The sequence below is a fragment of the Cebus imitator genome, unplaced genomic scaffold, assembly GCF_001604975.1.
Source record: "Cebus imitator isolate Cc_AM_T3 unplaced genomic scaffold, Cebus_imitator-1.0 Scaffold159, whole genome shotgun sequence".
In the NCBI taxonomy this organism is placed as follows: Eukaryota; Metazoa; Chordata; class Mammalia; order Primates; family Cebidae; genus Cebus; species Cebus imitator.
The window spans coordinates 1,306,322-1,324,586 of record NW_016107474.1 but is presented as its reverse complement, the minus strand read 5'-3'; the positions used below and the strand labels follow the sequence as shown (position 1 = coordinate 1,324,586).

The window sequence follows — 18,265 nt, the reverse complement described above, 5'->3', positions numbered from 1 at the left end:
CTATTGCCTGGTTAAAAATTATATTTGGAAATAATTTATTTGCAATTCATTCACTAGTTAAACAAACATTTATTGAGTACCTATTATTTGCCAGGCCTAGTTGAAGACCAATATGGTCCTTGCCCTCAAGGGGCTTACAGTTTAGTGTGGAGAGACAGGTTGTGAATGTACAGGCAAGCAAGCACACTTGATCCTTGTTATTCACCATAGTTATGTCCTATAAAACTGCTGCATGCTGGGTGCAGTGGCTGAGGCACAAGAATTACTTGAACATGAAATGTGGAGGTTATAGTGAGGAAAGATTCTGCCACTGCACTCCAGCCTGGGTGATAAAGCAAGATTCCGTCTCAAAAACAAACAACACAAAACAAAAAAATGAGCAAACAGCAAACCATTGCTCTCAGGAAGAAAACACAACTAGGTTCCTGTGAGCCTCTGGTCACAACATTTTTGTCAACTCATCAATACATGACCTTGTTTTATGTGCACTTCTACTTGAAGACACTTTCCTTAACATATATTGTTGATCACTAACATTGCATTCGTGGCCAGCAGAGCTGTAACTCATGCCTAAACAAACCTTATCCTAACATGTGTGTTTCTTCTGTAAGGCATGGTACAGCTTTCTGTGCCCAGAGATGCTAGGCAGCACGCACTTGAGCACTGTGTTTTGGGCCACTTAAAACAGCAAAATTGTGAACAAAAGGCGCGCTCACACACACACACACACACACACACCATGGCACTAAACGGGCACTTATTTGTAGTATGAGAGGTGAAATAAGAAGGCAAAGCAAAAGAAGTTCTGTTTGAGCTCAGTTGTGAATGTGCACATAAGGTGAACTCAAATTTTTCCCTGCTCTGCACTACTCCAAGAAGAACCATGAAATCACCATTGTTGGAGCTGCCCCATGTTGGGCACCACTGCTGGGGTTACTACCTGGGGAGCAGGGGGGTCTGTCCTGCAGACCTTGACTTAGTGACAGATGAATAGATTCACTTATATCCAGAATACTGTGAATGAGTGGGCTGGGTGTTTGTGGCCACCTACAGAGTCCTTGGAGAGTACTGTAAGCAGTTGCGACTACCAGCCCTTCTTAGCCAGTAAGACTCACATTTATTTAGTAAAGTTTAATTGACAAAGGCTTGAGTTGACACCACTAAAGTGAGAAGATCAAAGGACAGGTTCTCATGTCTAAAGCAAACACTATTAGTGTGTAGTATTCTTGGTTGACCTCCCCCTGAGAGAGTTATCTGGCTTAAAGTTTAGTTTTAAGACTACAGGAGTAAACAAGTTATTTAGAAAACCTCCACATACCTTAGCCATTTGTTTTTTTCTTAAATTAACTGAAGGCAAAGGGGATAAGGCTCCCTTTAGCTGAAATGTCTAGTGCAACTATGCAAACTTCATGGTCTTCCAAGAAGGTTTGTGACTATATTCTATAACTTTCTGTAATATTTTTCTTTTAATATTTTTGCCACTACCTTGAGTGAATCTCACATACCATGAATATTGATTTTGGGGTGACAAATACGTCTTAGTGAGTATGTGAGTTCACAAATATGGAATTCATGAATAATAAGAATCAACTGTAACTCAAGGCAGAGAGAATGATGTTTGCACAGTTCCTGAATGGGAAAGAAGCTTGAGGAAGAAAGGCCATGTGGTAGGAGGAGAGACTGCCAGAGGAGTGAAAGGAGAGGAAGCTCAGTGGCAAGACCAGCCAGGGGGCTTCCTGGGCCAGGGCAGGTGGTCTGGGTTTTGCTTAGTGTGAAATTGGAGGCACTAAAGGGTTTCATCAGGGGAGAGATGGGATCTGAGCCTCAGTTCAAAAGGATTAGCCTGAAGTGGATGGTGCGTTGTAAAAATGGGAGACAAGTTAGGGCAACTATTGTCATCTGGGTGGATGATGGCAGTGGCTCAGACAAAGTTCGTGCAGTGCAATTACAAGAACTGCAGAGATTCTAGATATATCTTGGAGATGAAAGCTAGTTGTTGTGTTTTACTAGTGACTAGGTAATCTATGTTTAAAGTATTTGGGAAATATTTACTTTCTGAGCTGTAAGATGTTTCATCTTTATAACTTTAGGATGAAACCCCAAGATGAGGGCCTGGCTTGCCTCAACATAGTCCAGCCCAGGGGAAGTTATGCGAGCAGAGTGCCTTCCCTTGCCCTGATGCTCTGCCCAGAGCCACACCCAGACCTTTGCAAGCCACAGCCCTGTTCTGTAGCATTCTTAGCTCTTTGTACCCTGCAGAGATTTACCTGGCTTCTGCTCCATGCCACCTGTTCCTGCTTTGTGACAGAGACACCCTTTAGTGTGGGAACTGAATATGCAAATGTTTATCTCTCACCTCATAAGCATCCATCCTCACAGAGGACAGCCGGGGACAGTCATGATGGCAAGCCTGCTGTGGAGGCCATCATGGGCACTGCAGAAGACTCAGATTTGTGGAAGGGATTTGGAGTGGATGTTTCTCATTCCTGGCTGTTCCCTGTCCTTTATCATCCCTCATAGCATCCCAACCCCTCTTCTGGAGAAAATCCTGTTTTGTGAGTCTTGGTGGGAGGTAGTAACCCACTCCCACTCTCTCCCAATGCAGGAGGAGTGGATTTGGGGCATGAGACAACTCCAGCAAACTGGATGCTCTTTCATGAGTAATGTGGGGGTGAGTAGAAGTCATGTTCATTGCATGGGAAGCACAACATGAGAGCCTGGCTGTTCTCTCTGTGGTAGTCGCTAGTCCCTCCCTCCCTACTCATTTTTCCAGTCTATCCTCTAGCTTTCTGGCCATTCTGTGATGCCTAATGTCAACGTGGTAAGTTCCTGTTTTATTCCACTTAACATAGTCTATATGCTGGTTTCTGCTGCTTGCGACCATGAATCCTGATGTATAGTGGACTAGGAATGATTAGAGGTTCTGAATTGTCATGACCTATTTTGCTCACAGGTGATGGTCTCCTCTGATTAATTTCACTTCAAACATTTAACTGGATCCTAAGCTTGTTTGTGTTATTTGCACAGCATGATATACTTTGTAGAACATCTTAAAATACTGATAAATTTAACCCCAATGCCCAAACTAGAAACAGTTTAACTAGCAGAAAATATGACTATGTTACGTGTGCTCTAGAAAAATTACAAAATCAAGCATAACTCCACCAAAGGGCCAAGCTGCAAACCTTCATAAATCAGTTGTTCAAACCCTACCTTTAATAGCAGTTCAGCATTCATTCAATGGCACTGTAATCTCTGAGTGCTTGCATACAGGTAAGCAAAGAGCAGATGGCAAAACTTAATGTTTACAAACTCCTATCTGCTTCCTAGAATTTTCTCAGGAATGAGGAAGAGGCTGTTATCAAGAGATTTAAGCAGTGAGGTACCTGGGGCTGGCTTGTGGAAAGTAATAAGTAATAAACTAAGTCCATAAGGTATGAAAACCAAAAGTTTTAGAAAAATACCCCTATCAGTCTCAAAGAGACACCTTTAGCGAATGATGACACATTTTCTGCAAAAATACTAATCAGTTAATTTTTTTTTTGAGACAGGGTCTAGCTCTGTCTCCAGGCTGTAGTGCAGTGGCATAATCTCAGCTCATTGCAACCTCCGCCTCCCAGGTTCAAGCAATTCTCTTGCCTCAGCCTCCCAAGTAGATAGGACTACAGGCGCGTGCCACCATACCTGGCTACTTTTTTGTATTTTTAGTAGAGATAGGATTTCACTGTGTTAGAGAGGATGGTCTCTGTCTCTTGACCTTGTGATCCATCCGCCGCGGCCTCCCAAAGTGCTAGGATTACAGGGGTGAGCCACTGTGCCTGGCCACTAATCGGTTAATTTAATGTGGACGACGTGCCATGCACTGTGTTCTAAACACTGTCTCTGAATTCTTTTCTTCTTTATCCATCACAGTGACTCTACAACTTAGATATTATTTCTCCCCATTTGTTATGTGGAGAAACTAAGGTCCAGAGAAATTAAAAACCTGCCTAAGGCTACACATCTGGAAGATGGACAAGTGGGGATTTGTGCCCAGGAAGTCTAGCACTAGTTTGGCAGTTGTGGCCACTGGGCTATGTACTTTTTTAAAAAATTGAGATGGAGTCTCACTCTGTCTCCCAGGCTGGAAAGTAGTGGCACAGTCTCGGCTCACTGTACCCTCCGCCTCCTGATTTCAAGTGATTCTCCTGCCTCAGCCTCTTGAGTAGCTGGGACTACAACTGCACACCACCAGGCCTGGCTAAATTTTGTATTTTTTAGTTAGAGATGGGGTTTCACCATATTGGACAGGCTGATCTCAAACTCCTAACCTCGTGATCCACTTGCCTTGGCCTCCCAAATTGCTGGGTTTACAGCAGTGAGCCAATGCGTCTGGCTGACTATGTACTTTTCTTTGCAGGGCTGTAAGAGACCACGGGTCTGTCCTTTCCGGTGCAGCCCCTTTAGGGTAGTTTTCAAAGACAGCCTCAATCTCGAATGGAATAAAAAGAGTCAAGGTCAGTTTCATTTGCTTCCATAAGGAAAACACAACTTTCAAGTCTAAAGGTCTCTTTTCTCCCACGATAGGTGTGGGAAAATTAGTAAGTTTATGATAGAGCTTTGTTCTCTCTAAGGCAATCATAGGAATAGAATGCACAGGGAAGTGGGCATGAAAGACTTAAATTGAAAGAAACCATGACAGGCAGAGTCTGTAAAAACATTTACCATCATCAACCCATGCAACAGGAGGATATCCAGCAGGTAAAGCCATCCCTGTCAACAGATGATGGCAGGAAGAGCTTCTGTGCTATGAAAAGAGCAAGCCTGGAAGAATGCATCCCTAGGGACCTCCTGCAAGCTAGAGTCCAGAGAGGTCTGGCCAGACTCCTTCCCCGTGCTCTTTCAGGCATCCGGCAGCAGTGATTTTTACCGTGGCTGTCAGCAGTGAAAGCTGTCATAAATCCATCAACTAAAATCAGAAACGGAACACACAATTTTATTCTGAAAAACAGAAGTCAGAGAGAGCAAGCTATTGAGTCTGGTTGTAATTGCACACAGAAGACACGCTTCTCTGGCTTCACTTTGGTTTGGGAGGCAGAAGAGCAGAGAGGTGAGGACGGTTGTCTTTGAGCCAGATTTCCTGAGTGTGAATTTCTTTGGGTAATTTCCTGAATCTTCCTAAGCCTTATTATCTTCCCCTATATAGAGGGGGTAATCAAAGACCCATACGGTTGTTGTGAAATGAGGGGTAATCTAATGCAGAAGGCTTGGGGAACAGGGCCTGGGACAAAGTAAATGCCAGCTACTACATTGTAACCTTGGGCAATTTGGCGTGGCTGTAACAGAAAGCGGCCAACCTAGCCTGGTTGTGTTAGGGAAGTGGATCAGACATGCTGGTGAAAGAAGACAGGAGATGCACGGAGCCAGGACAGCCCAGGTCTGATCGACTCCTGGGGAGAGTGTGTGCTCTACCCTGGGGCCTGCGTAGACTCAGGATATGCTGATTTGGGGTCTGGCTGCCAAGTTAACAGCATGTGTGGTATGGAACTGTGCGGGCTCAGAGATTCTCAGGAAGCAGTGCCTCATGGCGAACAGTGCCAGGCAGGACCACTCCTCCCAACGGGAGCTTCCCAGGGCATGGCCACAGGCCTCCTTTCTTTTCTACCTTCGCTTCCCTCTTCGGGGATCATAGTCTCAAGGATTTAAATTCCATCTGGATGTTGATGACACCCAGGCTTTGATCTGTAGCACAGATGCTCCCTGACACCCAACTCACCTGCTCTCTATGTCTACCTGAAACTCAAGAGCAAGACCAAGTTCCTTTACTTCCCTCCCCCAAGTTACTCCACCACTTCTCCAGGGAACTTGCAAAGCTCATAGATGTGCCCTCTGTGCTTCCAGTTGTTTGGGACAAAAACGTTGGAATCAATCTTTACTCTTTCTCTCTCTCTCTCTCTCTCTCTCTCTCTCTCTCTCTCACACACACACACACACACACACACACACACACACACACACACACACACAGTTGGTTAGCAAATCCCCGCCACCAGTACCTTCAAAACATTCAGGCCCTGGCCCAGTGGCTCACGCCTGTGATCCTAGCACTTTGGGAGGTTGAGGCAGGCAGATCACTTGAGGTCAGGAGGTTGAGACCAACCTGGCAAACATGGTAAAAACCCATCTCCACTAAAAATACAAAAATCAGATGGGTGTGGTGGTGCATGCCTGTAATCCCAGCTACTCCGGAGCCTGAGGCATGAGAATTGCTTGAACCCTAGGTGGTAGAGGTTGCATTGGGTCAAAATTAGGCCACTGCACTCCAGCCAGAAAGACAGAGCCAGACTCTGTCTAAAAAATAAAACAACAACAACAACAACAAATTGAGTGTCTGCTGCTTCTCACTGCCTGCACTGTAATCATCCCCACCCAAACCCATGTGGCTTCTTACCTGGATGCTACGGCACCCTCCACTCCAGTGCTCTGCTCTGCCCCTCTATCTCTTTCCCTTAACAGCCTCCCTTTCCTAATCCCACCAGCATGCTTATCACTTTCCCCGTCTTCTCTAGAGCATCGGCCTCATCTCCCATCAGCCCCAACTCGCTGTGCGGTGGGCACACTCCTGCCCACTCTGCCTGGGTACCTTTGCACCTGCTTGTCCTCTACCTGGACCTCTCCACTCCAGATAACTGTGTGGCTCACCTCCACTTCCTCCAGTTCTTTACTGTAGCGTCACAGCATCTATGAGGCTTGTGCTGACCCCCAATCTAGAGTGATGGCTCCCCTCCTTTCTTTTCTGCCTTCTTTCTTTGCATGAATCACCAGCTACTATGCTACTTATTGTATTTATTAATTCTCTCATTTTTTTCTCTCTTCCACAGGAATATGATCTCCAGGATAACAAATTTGTTTTCTTTTTTTAAGATGGATTTTTGCTCTTGTTGCCAAGGCTAGAGTGCAGTGGCATGACCTTGACTCACCACAACCTCCACCTCCTGGGTTCAAGTGATTCTTCTGCCTCAGCCTCCTGAGTAGCTGGAATTACAGGCATGTGCCATCACACGCGGCTAATTTTGTATTTTTAGTAGAGATGGGGTTTCACCATGTTGGTCAGGCTGGTCTCAAACTCCTGAGCTCAGCTGATCCACCTGCCTTAGCCTCCCAAAGTGCTGGGATTGCAGGTGTGAGCCACCACTTCCGGCAGACAGATTATTTTATTTGTTTCTGGGGCCGCTGTATCCCCCAATGCCTAGAAAAGCACCCAGTGTGTTGTAGGTGTGGGATGAACAAATGGAGGGACAGGTTCTCTCATCATAGCCCTAGTCTAAATCCTGAGGTCCCCCTTCCACACATGCAGCCTGCACTCAGGGACCCAAGATTACTTAGAGTCAGCCATATAAGGTCGGATCTTCTAGTGAGATTCCTGCCAACGCTATTGGAATGCATGAGGAAATCCCCAAATTAAGCATTTGTAGGAGGACTGTAGTTTAGAGCCTCATCACTTGAAAATACAAGCTTCGAGATTCATTTGGAAAGCAAACTTGGAGCAGATGATGAAATGCATTTCTTGAATTAGTTACATGACTCACTGCCTGTGGTTTCATTATCCATGTTAGGGTTAACGCCATGGTAAGTTCCTCATGCTTGCTGGCTGACTGGTGTTAGTGATTGACAGACAAACTCAGATAATAAATCAGCTGTTTTCCCTATGCAACTGACTTCTGTTGCAATCCTGAAATGTGTGGCTTTCTGAATCAGTGCTACGCTAGTAGCTCATGTAGCAACCCTCATCTATTTCAAATGGGTTTATTAAAAATAATTTTAAAAAAGTTAAGTAGATTTAACAGCTTAGAAAACATAGGGCAAGGAACAATATTAACATTTGTCAATATTTTTTATATTGGTTCTGAGAATGCATTTCTTAGGCTGACAACAAGGACCCTGATAATTATATTCAAATATATCCAATATGAAACCATGTTTTCAATAATAAAAGTGTGGCCTATGGCAAATTTATAACAACATATGTAGATGGATGTTAAAAAGGTGATTGATTTGTAAAATAGCTTTTCAACTGTTTACCCAAATGGCCAGGTGTTTCATATTAACCAAATCAAGCACCTTTAATTAACATTAATAATGAAAATCTTCAGTCTCTGGATCATTATAAAAGCCAGGAATACATTTTTAGCCAGTGAAGCTCTTAAAACATTAAAAATCCTGTAATTTAATTTGGGAGGCTTTGTTTCTCCCAGCATCTTTATAACAGATAATCTGACCACTAAAACTAACAGTCATCTGTGCTAATATATTTGCATAAATAATTAAAATTCCACAGCAGAATAGGCAACAAAATGTATTACTACCATAAACTTACAATGGAAGAACATCACTTTAATTAAAAACCACAAAGGCACCACTATAAACAATCCATTTATGTTTCAAGCTCTGTGTTCGTTGATTTAAGAAAGAAAAAAATCTTAACTCATTGAAAACAACAACCAAAAAAAATGACCTCACCCCAAATCCTGTTATTGAGGTCAGGAACCACATTTAATTAAGATGAAGTGTTAATAATATAGTTTAGTAGATGAAGGGCTTTTCTTAATTTCCCCAGGTAGAAATGTTATTATTTGGCCTTTAACTTCTGATTAAAATTTAAAAGCTGGGAGTCAACCCAACTTAAACTCTGAAATCTGGTTTTGAAACCTGGTTTTCGAATTAGAAATCCTCCTTCCTCCCAAAAAATGGTAGGCTACTACATATTTTTGAACCCCTATGTTTCTGAGAATGCCAGTGATGACAAGATTCGCATTTTCAAGAGAGCTGATTTTTGCCTTTACTTCCCAAGGTATTAGAAGATACAGAATAAAATGTCCCATAGCCAGTCAATGATGGTTTTTGCTTAATTTCCCATCATTTCATGATTTTCTTTGAATGTGCTCCAGTATTAGATTAAACAAGGTGTTAAAGAAAAGGACTTGATGAATCATGGGAAGACCAGCAAAAATGGAAATTGGGCATTTTAACATATCTTTTGGGGCCGAATTGTCAGTATCCTATGTTGTATTCTTTACCAGTTTGAATGCACGAATGAATTCTACTGTAGAGTTAAAAAGCATCCAGGTCCAAAAGAGGAGGAAGGAAATGACTTAAAAAAGACAGAGCCCCAAAGAAATCAGGACAAAGCAGTTGTAGTTTTCAAAGAGATGAGCATCTAATTTGGATCTGATTCAGATATTCTGTGTTCAAAGAATAGGCTCAATTTGGATCAAGGCTTTGGAAGAAGGGTTGACTGATGGATATGGCTCTTTAATGTAACTTTCATGGACTTGGAAAGTTCTGTGAGAGACCTGTACACCCTTCTAAGGTCTCCCTGCTAGGATTAGTTTCCCTTCCTGGGATTGGTTTAAAACAAGGCCAAATGCAAATGTTTTCATGGTTGGTAGATATTAGTCAATGTTTGAAGATTAAAAGAAAACAAAAACCTATGACATGGTTTGGATCTGCGTCCTCACCCGAATCTTGTGTTGAAATATAATGTCCACTGTGGGAGGTGGAGGCTGGTGGGAGGTGACTGGATCATGGGAGTTAACAATATCCCTCCTTGGTGGTATCTTTGAGATTGTGAGTTCTTGTGAGATCTGGTTGTTTAAAAGTGTGCAGCACCTCTCCACCTGCTCTGGACATGTGAGGTTCTGGCTCCCCGTATGCCTTCTGCCGTGATTGTAACTTTCCTGAGGTCTCCCCAAAGGCTGAGTGGATGCTGCCATACTTCCTGTACAGCCCGCAGAACCATGAGACAATTAAATAATTTTCTTTATAAATTATTCAGTCTCAGGCATTGTTGTTCATCAATTTGAGAATAAACTAATATAAGCTATGTCTACACTTTTTTTGTTTTCCTAGACAGAATCTCACTCTATCACCCAGGTTGGAGGGAGGTGGCATGATCTCAGCTCACTTCAACCTCCACCTCCTGGGTTCAAGTGATTCTCCTGCCTCAGTCTCTCGAGTAGCTGGGACTACAGGCAAGCACCATCAGGCCTGGCTATTTTTTTTTCTATATTTAGTAGAGATGGGATTTCACCATGTTGGTCAGGCTGGTCTTAAACTCCTGACCTCAAATGATCTGCCCATCTCAGCCTCCTGAAGTGCTGGGATTATAGGCATGAGCCACCACATTTGGTCAACGTATGTCTACTTAATGCACAAAAATGTTTGCATACAGTCACCCCCAAGCCAGCCACCATTCATGCACTCTACCTGATTACTGAGCACTGGTCACACACCAATTCTACTGCTGGGATTGGGCTGTTTTCAGACATTTGAGCCCTTAAGAATTCGTCAATGGTGGTCTCACCCCATCTTGTATCAAACGTACTAAAATGTACCCACACTAAAAGTATGTTTTTCCCTATAAAATGTTTAAAATTATTTTTACACTTTTGCTTTTGGAATTATTGTGCTATAAGAAATAGTCTATTAATAATCACTTATAATGTATCCGTCATTCTTGCAAGGTGAGTTACAAATACTTTGCGAACATAAAGACACTTTTGCAAATATTACATTTGACCTGCTAAAGTTGTCACAATGCTGTGGGCAGTTGATATTTATTAATTTCAAATTTTCTGTTTTCTTTTTTAATTTTGGAGGCAATAGATTATATATTCAGGTCCCTGACATTTTTGCAGGCACTTGGAAAGCCTGAAGGTCTTAGTCCTGTGCCTAAAGTGCTTAATTAACTAAATGATACTGAGAACGCTCTGGTGGCTCATCAGGGAAGGAGATAAAGATGATTGCTACTCTCCCTGAGCATGAAGTCTAGTGGGAAGATGGACAATTACGTCAGGGATTGAGGAAGTGTGAGGACTGGTGAAGTTATAATAAGAGATGCTCAGACAGCCTTAAGCCAACATCAGAAGTAGGTGCAGCGGTGAGGATGAAGCTCCAGTGTTCTCATTCACCACATTAAGTCAGCCTCAGTATACCTTACTTGTGTGCTTTCCTCCTTTAACCATGGCTCAGGGAGGTTCTGCTCTCCTCATCAGTAAAAAGGGACACCGAGGTGTTCTCATTTACAGGGTGGTTGTGAAAATACACGAAGACTGGTAACAATGCTGTTGGTAAAGTTCTATATAAAAATATTAGGTATTTTAATCATCCTAGCAGCAATGTTATTACCATCATTCTTAAAATCCATGTCTTTTTAAATCCAATATTATTACCATCATTCTTAAAATCCAGGGGGTTGTCAAAATCTTGGCCTGGTTTGGTCTGGCACCCAATTCCCTAGAGGCAGAGACCTGTGCACAGGCAGGTGGAGAGCCGGATTTCTGGAGAATCCAGCCATCTGCTGAAAGTGAGCCAGGGATGGTGCTGGGGAAGAAGCAATTTGTACCACTCAGCTCCTTCTCCTTGGCTGGGGATCACTGGTTTTTAGTTCACAAGGAAGCAATTTATTTCATTCCTTCTTCCCTTCCTCCCTCCCTGTCTTTCCTTCTTTATAGGGACACCATCATTTGCCGCAAAAGTTTTTGCTCTTATGATTGTAAGTTCCTTGTGAGGCTATAGACAGACTATTTCTTTCACCAGTGAATACACGGCACCTAGCACAGTGTCAGGCCCACAGTGGGCTCTACATAAACACCACTCCATGAATGAATAATTATAATCGATATGCTCTTTGCTAGCACTAGTCTTCAGCAACATCATCATCTATTATTTTGATTATGCAAATATCTAATATCACAGAATATTTTTTCCCTTTTAAAATTTACCCTGTAGTTATTTATTAAGTAGAAAAGTTCCATTTAAAGAGGTGTTCATGGCAGAAGCTGCTATTTACCTTACAATATCCATTCATCCTTAGCAAAGAACCTTGGTTTTAAAAACAGGGCATTTGCTACCCAGTCAAATGACCATATTTCCCATAATCCCTTGCAGCTAGCTGCAGACACGTGATCAATTCTGGCCAATAAGATTTAAATAAAAATGTGGTAGAGTTCCGGAAAGTCTCCTTAAAAGATAGGGAGCATCCTTTTTCTTTCGCCATTTCCCATCCTGCTGTCTGGAATGTAGACACGAAGGTTGTAGCACTAGCAACCATAACAGACCATGAGGAAGAGGTGCCAGCCTAGACACAGTAAAATGGTGAGCAAGAAGGATGCTGTGTAGGGCCGTGTGGGTCTGCTACTGTTCCTGGACTGCAGTGCCTGCTCTAGACCTACTTTATGTGAGGAAAAAAAATCAGCTTCTATCTGCTCTGAGCTATTGTCATTTTGAATTTTCCTGTTATATTCAGCCAGACTTAATCCCCACAGATAAAATGCTTGACATATACTTGCAGGGCTCCCTGGATGAATGACCCTTTCCAAAAAAGTCTTGAGCAGTGATATGAAATTCTACATGGGTAGGAACAATATTTTTCCTCAACACGTGTCTCTTATATTCAATGTATAGGCAGAAGTCTCTGCTGCAGAATTGTTTACTATAGATCCTGGGCAAGATGAGTTCTGTCTGAAAAATGTTTGGAATATGAATTGCTACTTCATTGCCCTTGATCATAGAGAGAATAAAGTGAGTTCTCCCAGGCTATTCAGAAGGATTTAGCTGCGGCTGCATCCCTAAGGTAACCAAATAGGGGATCTGATGGAAGGGTTACTTCCCATGTTTCATTTCGCCGTTGAAGAAGTTTTACCAAATGTAGTTATTTCCATTTCGCATAATTATCTTTGGACTACTCTATTTAACATTTTATTTTTATTTTTATTTGTGTGTGGTGGAGTCACCTTTCATTGCCCAGGCTGGAGTGCAGTGGCATGATCTCTGCTCACTGCAACCTCTGCCTCACAGGTTTAACAGGTTCAAGCAATTCTTCTGCCTTAGCCTCTGAAGTACCTGGAATTACAGGCATACACCACCACACCCAGCTAATTTTTGTATTTTCAGTAGTGATAGCATTTTGCCACATTGGCCAGGCTGGTCTGAAACTCCTGATCTCAAGTGATCCACTCACCTTGGCTTCCCAAAGTTTTAGGATTACAGGCGTGAGCCACCATGCCCAGCCTGAGCTACTCTTTCTAACAAGTTCAGTTAGAAGATTCTCAAATTAGAGATACTCAAATGTCATCAGGATATTTTACCTGGTGCACCTGGAGGATGGTTGCTACCCTGAAAAAGAATTTTTTTTTTTTTTTTTTGAGACGGAGTTTTGCACTTGTTGCCTAGGCTGGAGTGCAATGGCGCTATCTAGGCTCACCGCAACCTCTGCCTCCTGGGTTCAGGCAATTCTCCTGCCTCAGCCTCCTGAGTAGCTGGGATTATAGGCATGTGCCATCATGCCTGACTAATTTTGTATTTTTAGTAATTACAAACTACTAAATTTAGGAATTACAAATTTGTAATTTAATCTCCAACATGCAGATGGTGTTTCTCCATGTTGGTCAGGCTGGTTTCAAACACCTAATCTCAGATGATCTGCCTACCTCGGCCTCCCAAAATATTCGGCTTACAGGCATGAGCCACCGTGCCTGGCCAGAAGCAAGTCTGACTGTCATCATACGTGGAGAGGACAGAGAGTGGGAACCTGCTCTGTTGTAGGACCTGCCTACATGTACAAGATCTTGGAGCAGAGAAGGACTTTCTAAACTGTGACACCAATTTAGAAATAATGGAAAGTATGAATTTGACTGCCTAGATATAAAAACAAAGAATTCTGTATATGACAAAAATCATTAATACACAGTCATACTTTTGCTCAAGCCAAGTATTTTGAGGGATTTATCTTCAGAATGTCAATGATGCATTAAACAATTTCACTACAAGCATGCCCACTAATGTTTTACAAAAACTGCAAACAAGTGTAAACAATGTAAATAGCCAACAACAAGGGAATAAACAGATGTGTATATCCCTGTAATGGAATAACAGCACACTATTCAGCGATGAAAAATAATGGCCGTTTCTTGAGATAGAAAGCTGTTCAGCATATACTGGGAAATAAAAATGGTGAGTTTTGAGAGTGGATAATGCAAGCCAATTTTGATAATGAAAAACATAATACTCACATGTGATTGAGGGAGATAGAGCAAAGCTATGAAAAAGGGATTTCCTTGTTGGACATGATGACAGATACTTTATTATCTGCCTTATTCTTACCTGTCTTTTCAAAAGTTTCTTCTAGAAACTATCTTACTTTTATTATAAGGGTGAGAAGATAAAAGTCATTAAAAAGAAGAATTTCATCTGTCCCTAGATCACTGCTATTTGTTTTGATTTGGCTAACAGCACAATGTGAAGGGTTTTTTAAATGAGTCTTAATAACACAGGCTTTTTAGTGAGAAGATTCCCTCCGATGCCTGGACACTGCCTGTCTTTAGAGTCATAGGCTCCTTGGAGATCAAGGTTCCCTTTGCTGATCTGAGCATTCCCTGGGAAGACAAGGGGGCGTCCAGCTGTGGTCAGCAGAGGAGCAGTCGAGCCTGAGATGTGCATTTACTCACACGAGACAGGAAGAAGTGCAGGGCCTGGACTTAGCTGAAAGTGTGTTCCCACATTTTGGTGGGGTTGGGGGTGGGGAGAAGGCTTCCTATTTTGACCACGGAAGGAGCCCCCCAGGGAGGAGGCAAAAGTGGCACTTAGGGTGGGCAGGCCTTGCCACAGGCTCTCAGGATCCTGGTCTCTCATGGCAGCTTTTAGTTTTGAGGGTCTGGTGAGAAACGTGAGATGAGTGGGGATGTGGGAGCTGAATCACAGGGAATGTCAGAAAAGACAGAGATGGTGGGGTGGAGAGAGAGAGGCTGAGAGACAGAGCAAGGAGGAGGAGTGAGGCTGGCTAGGTAGTAAAGGAAATGACCATGTTCTTGGGATGCAGCAGCAACCACGGTGACTGTACAGCCAACACAGTAAACCTCAGCATTTGCATGGTAACTGAGTTCATTCAAACAAAGCTGACTGCAGTAGGGACTCTTCCCTCTAGAGAACATGCACATTTAATTTTACCTGTCCTCAAACTTGTTGGAATTCACTTGAGGTGGCCGGCAAAATATTAGGGCAATAATAAGGAAAGTTATAGATTATAGTCTCAAACCTTTCGGAAGGACGAAAGGTTTTATTGGGGCAGGCAGAAGATGGCTGGTCCATTATGTTAGGGAAAAGACAGGGATGATGAGAGGTTTTCCCTGGTGAAATCTGTTTACCCCACATCCCTTTGTCTCTACTCTGTTTACTCATGTAAACCTTGTGCTGGATGATCCTCTCATGGGGCGGTCAAAGGGGAATTACCCATTAATGGGGTTTACCCTGGGCCTCCAGAAGCTAAAGCTTTTGTCATTCCTAAAACCACACTTTTAACCATGTTAATTACCCACATGCATGTTGACTTAGAACCTCTGTTATAAAATCTTTACTGAATAAATGTATGGATGTACAGGGCATCTTGGTCAACTGGCAAGATTTCACCCTCTGAAAGTAGCCAACGACTATCCCTAGCCCACTTGAATCACAGAAATAGGTGTGAGAGTGCGTTCATTCATCCATCATTGAGTCAGGGTCCGCAAGACAGATCTCGGCAGGTGATGACTGATGTTTCACAAACTGATGCTTTGCTCATCATAGTCATGAACAACACAGCCCTGGGTGGAGATGTAAGATGCTAAAGAGACACGCAATATATGAATGAGCATGTACAGCTACTGCACTTGTGCACCCAGAAGACCACGCAGAGCATACTTCCTAGTAACGCCTCTTCCCACCTACTTATGAATAATCACGGAAGACTCCCACGAAGGGAGCCTCCCTGATGTGGGTCTTTGCTCTGCTGTTTCATCCTTATGAGCAGCCCACCCTGAATCCTCTCTCTCAGAGTGTACTGGCTACTCTGCACCTAACTTTCAACATATCCCTTTCTTTGCAATAAATTACTCTATGCTGCAATTCTTTTGCTGTGTGTCTCTTGCTTAAATACTTTTAAACTAAGAAGACAAGAATAGAGGTATCACATCAGCAGTCAGCAGAAGGAAGAAGAAGATAAAGACATTAGAGACACTAAAACGTTATCAGGAGACGCCTGATTCCTGTTTTGTGGAGGAGGAGGAGAAGGAAGAGTTCTCTTTGAGGTAAGTTTCTTCTTCCAGTGCCTGCTCCCTGAAGAACCATTACAACACTAACATCACAACTTGCAAGGCCTTTGCATCTGTCTGAGAAGTCTGGGAACCCAGCATAGATGATTAGATGAGAAAGCCATCTCCCACCCTGGCCCCTCTGTGCAGCCCCATTCCTCCTCTGCACACACAGCCCCCCAGGGACAGCACTTCTCAGTATGCAGGTTCAAAGGCTGCAAATAATGAGCCTCTTTTTTCCAAAGAGCTCCTGTGACAATAGCTCAACTTGTAGGTGTTGTTATCCCGGCTTTCTTCCAGGAGAGTAGAGGGGTGGAGGGGAAGAGAGGGCAGGGAGGAAAGGGTGGGTGGGAGGAGGGAGGGAGGGAAGGGGAGAAGAAAGGAAGAAGGGAGGACAGGAAAGGGGTGGGGGATCCTGCCAGTACCAGGCTAAGAAAGGATCACTTGCAGGATATGTCTGAGGAGTCAGGCCAGATAGAGAAATGTGTGCAATACACACACATGCACATGTACGCACACATTTACTTTGCTCCAAGGCTGGGAAAGGGATTAGTCCAGCCCTCTCTCAGCCAGGCCAATTTGTAAATGCTAGAACTCTTAGGCATACCAGCTGCAGAGACACAGTGCAGCTCTATTTTCTGTGGGGTTCACAAGGTTGACCTTGGTGCCAGTGGCTCTCTGTTGTTCCTGACTACTCAGCATTTGTTCCCACCTTCTGGGACAAGCCTCCTGCACTTCCTAGGGTAGCTGCCCCTGCAGGCCCTCAGAGCTGGGTGCTGGGGTCTGTGGCAGGCTTGGGCACCAGGACTCATCAGCACAATCCGCCCTGCTGCTCTACTGCTTGGTTCAGAGGGGTGTGCTCATGGCCCAACTTGGGTCTTGGGCTGGGCTGCTGATTAGGAAGGAAGATATTGCTTTCTGTTGGTAGGATCAAGGACAGATGTTGCTGGTGCCTCTCTCTTTACAGATGTGCAAATAGAGCTGAGGATGGAACCAACCCAGAGGACAGCAGAGTTAGACATGGAGAAGGAATATGGTCTGAGCACCTGAATTCCATCATGCTGGAGGAGGCCTTCATTCCCATGGACTTTTCCATTAGGTGTGCTGACCCATGTAAGTAACAAGGACCCCCCTTTGGCATAAATTGCTGTGAGTTGGGTCCTGGTTACTTGTGATGGAAGGCCACAACTGTGATGATCACACTTGCTAGAGAAACAAGAAGGTCCTCAGAACTCTGTGAATTCCAGCTTCTCCCCACGAGTCTCACCTCGAGTCAGTTCTAGGTTGCTTTCTCTGACCTCCTCCTTCTCTCGCATAGCAGTGGGATTAAGACCCTTGTCTCCCAGGGCTATTTAATAGTTACCCGACCTTTGTTCTCCACAGCTCGAATCCTGGCCTGGATGCTCCTGAATGTCTCAGCTCTCCCAGGTACCCCTCCTTCCCCAAGCTGGAATCCTGTTTCTAACTCCGTTTGCTGGGATGGTCTGCACCTGTGGCCTGCCTCCAGCAGCACGCTCCATTTGCCAGACAGGATTTTCTTCCCTCCTTCTTAGTCAGCGGCCCTCTGTGCTGCGTGTCTGAGAACAGCATCCCAGTTGATCACTAATCCAGGTGCCCCGAGCAGGGAGGTGCATGACCCCAGCTCCAGCAAGGAGCCACCCTGGGAATGTGACCACGGCTGAGCGACACTAGAACAGAAAATGGCTGGAGCTGGCTTATTCTCCCTGTGAGATCCTGAACTGCAAGCCTGTCTGTTCCTGTGACCTAGAGCCTGAAGGATGCCCCAGCTCCTGTGCTATCTCAAGCAGGTTCTTGATACTCCTCCATCATATATAATGTCCATAATGTCTTCCAGCACATTCATTCTCTCTTTGCCCAAGTCAGCAGAGCTGGTCTTCATCAAACAACCCAGTCTGACCTTCCTCTCCCACTGTCTATCTTATCTTAGCAGTGATGTCTAACTCTAGGTCTCAGACACCCCTCCCATTGCATTAACCCTTTCATGACTGGCAGCATCCCAAGTTGTACCAGCAATGGCAGTGTCCCAGGGTCCACAAAATCAACCTGCTTTAACTCGTTTTATTGCCCGCAGGATCCCTGCCTTCACCTCCAGTTGTAGAAATACAAGATGACAGTTAAGCTCACCTGGAAACATCCTACCT

At 43.9% G+C, this 18,265-nt stretch overlaps 1 protein-coding gene and 1 long non-coding RNA gene across 3 annotated transcripts in view; one reads left to right on the top strand and one right to left on the bottom strand.

Moving 5' to 3' along the window:
* Positions 1 to 17,750, top strand: part of LOC119473430 — a 40,819-nt gene extending 23,069 nt beyond the window's left edge. The window contains exons 2-3 of the long non-coding RNA XR_005202644.1: positions 17,071 to 17,216; positions 17,487 to 17,750. This is a non-coding gene — a long non-coding RNA (uncharacterized LOC119473430). The remainder of the gene's footprint in view (positions 1 to 17,070; positions 17,217 to 17,486) is intronic.
* The window catches only part of CDH13 (cadherin 13), a 1,196,315-nt gene that overhangs the window by 103,052 nt on the left and 1,074,998 nt on the right, over positions 1 to 18,265 (bottom strand). The gene's annotated exons all lie outside the window — the stretch shown is intronic.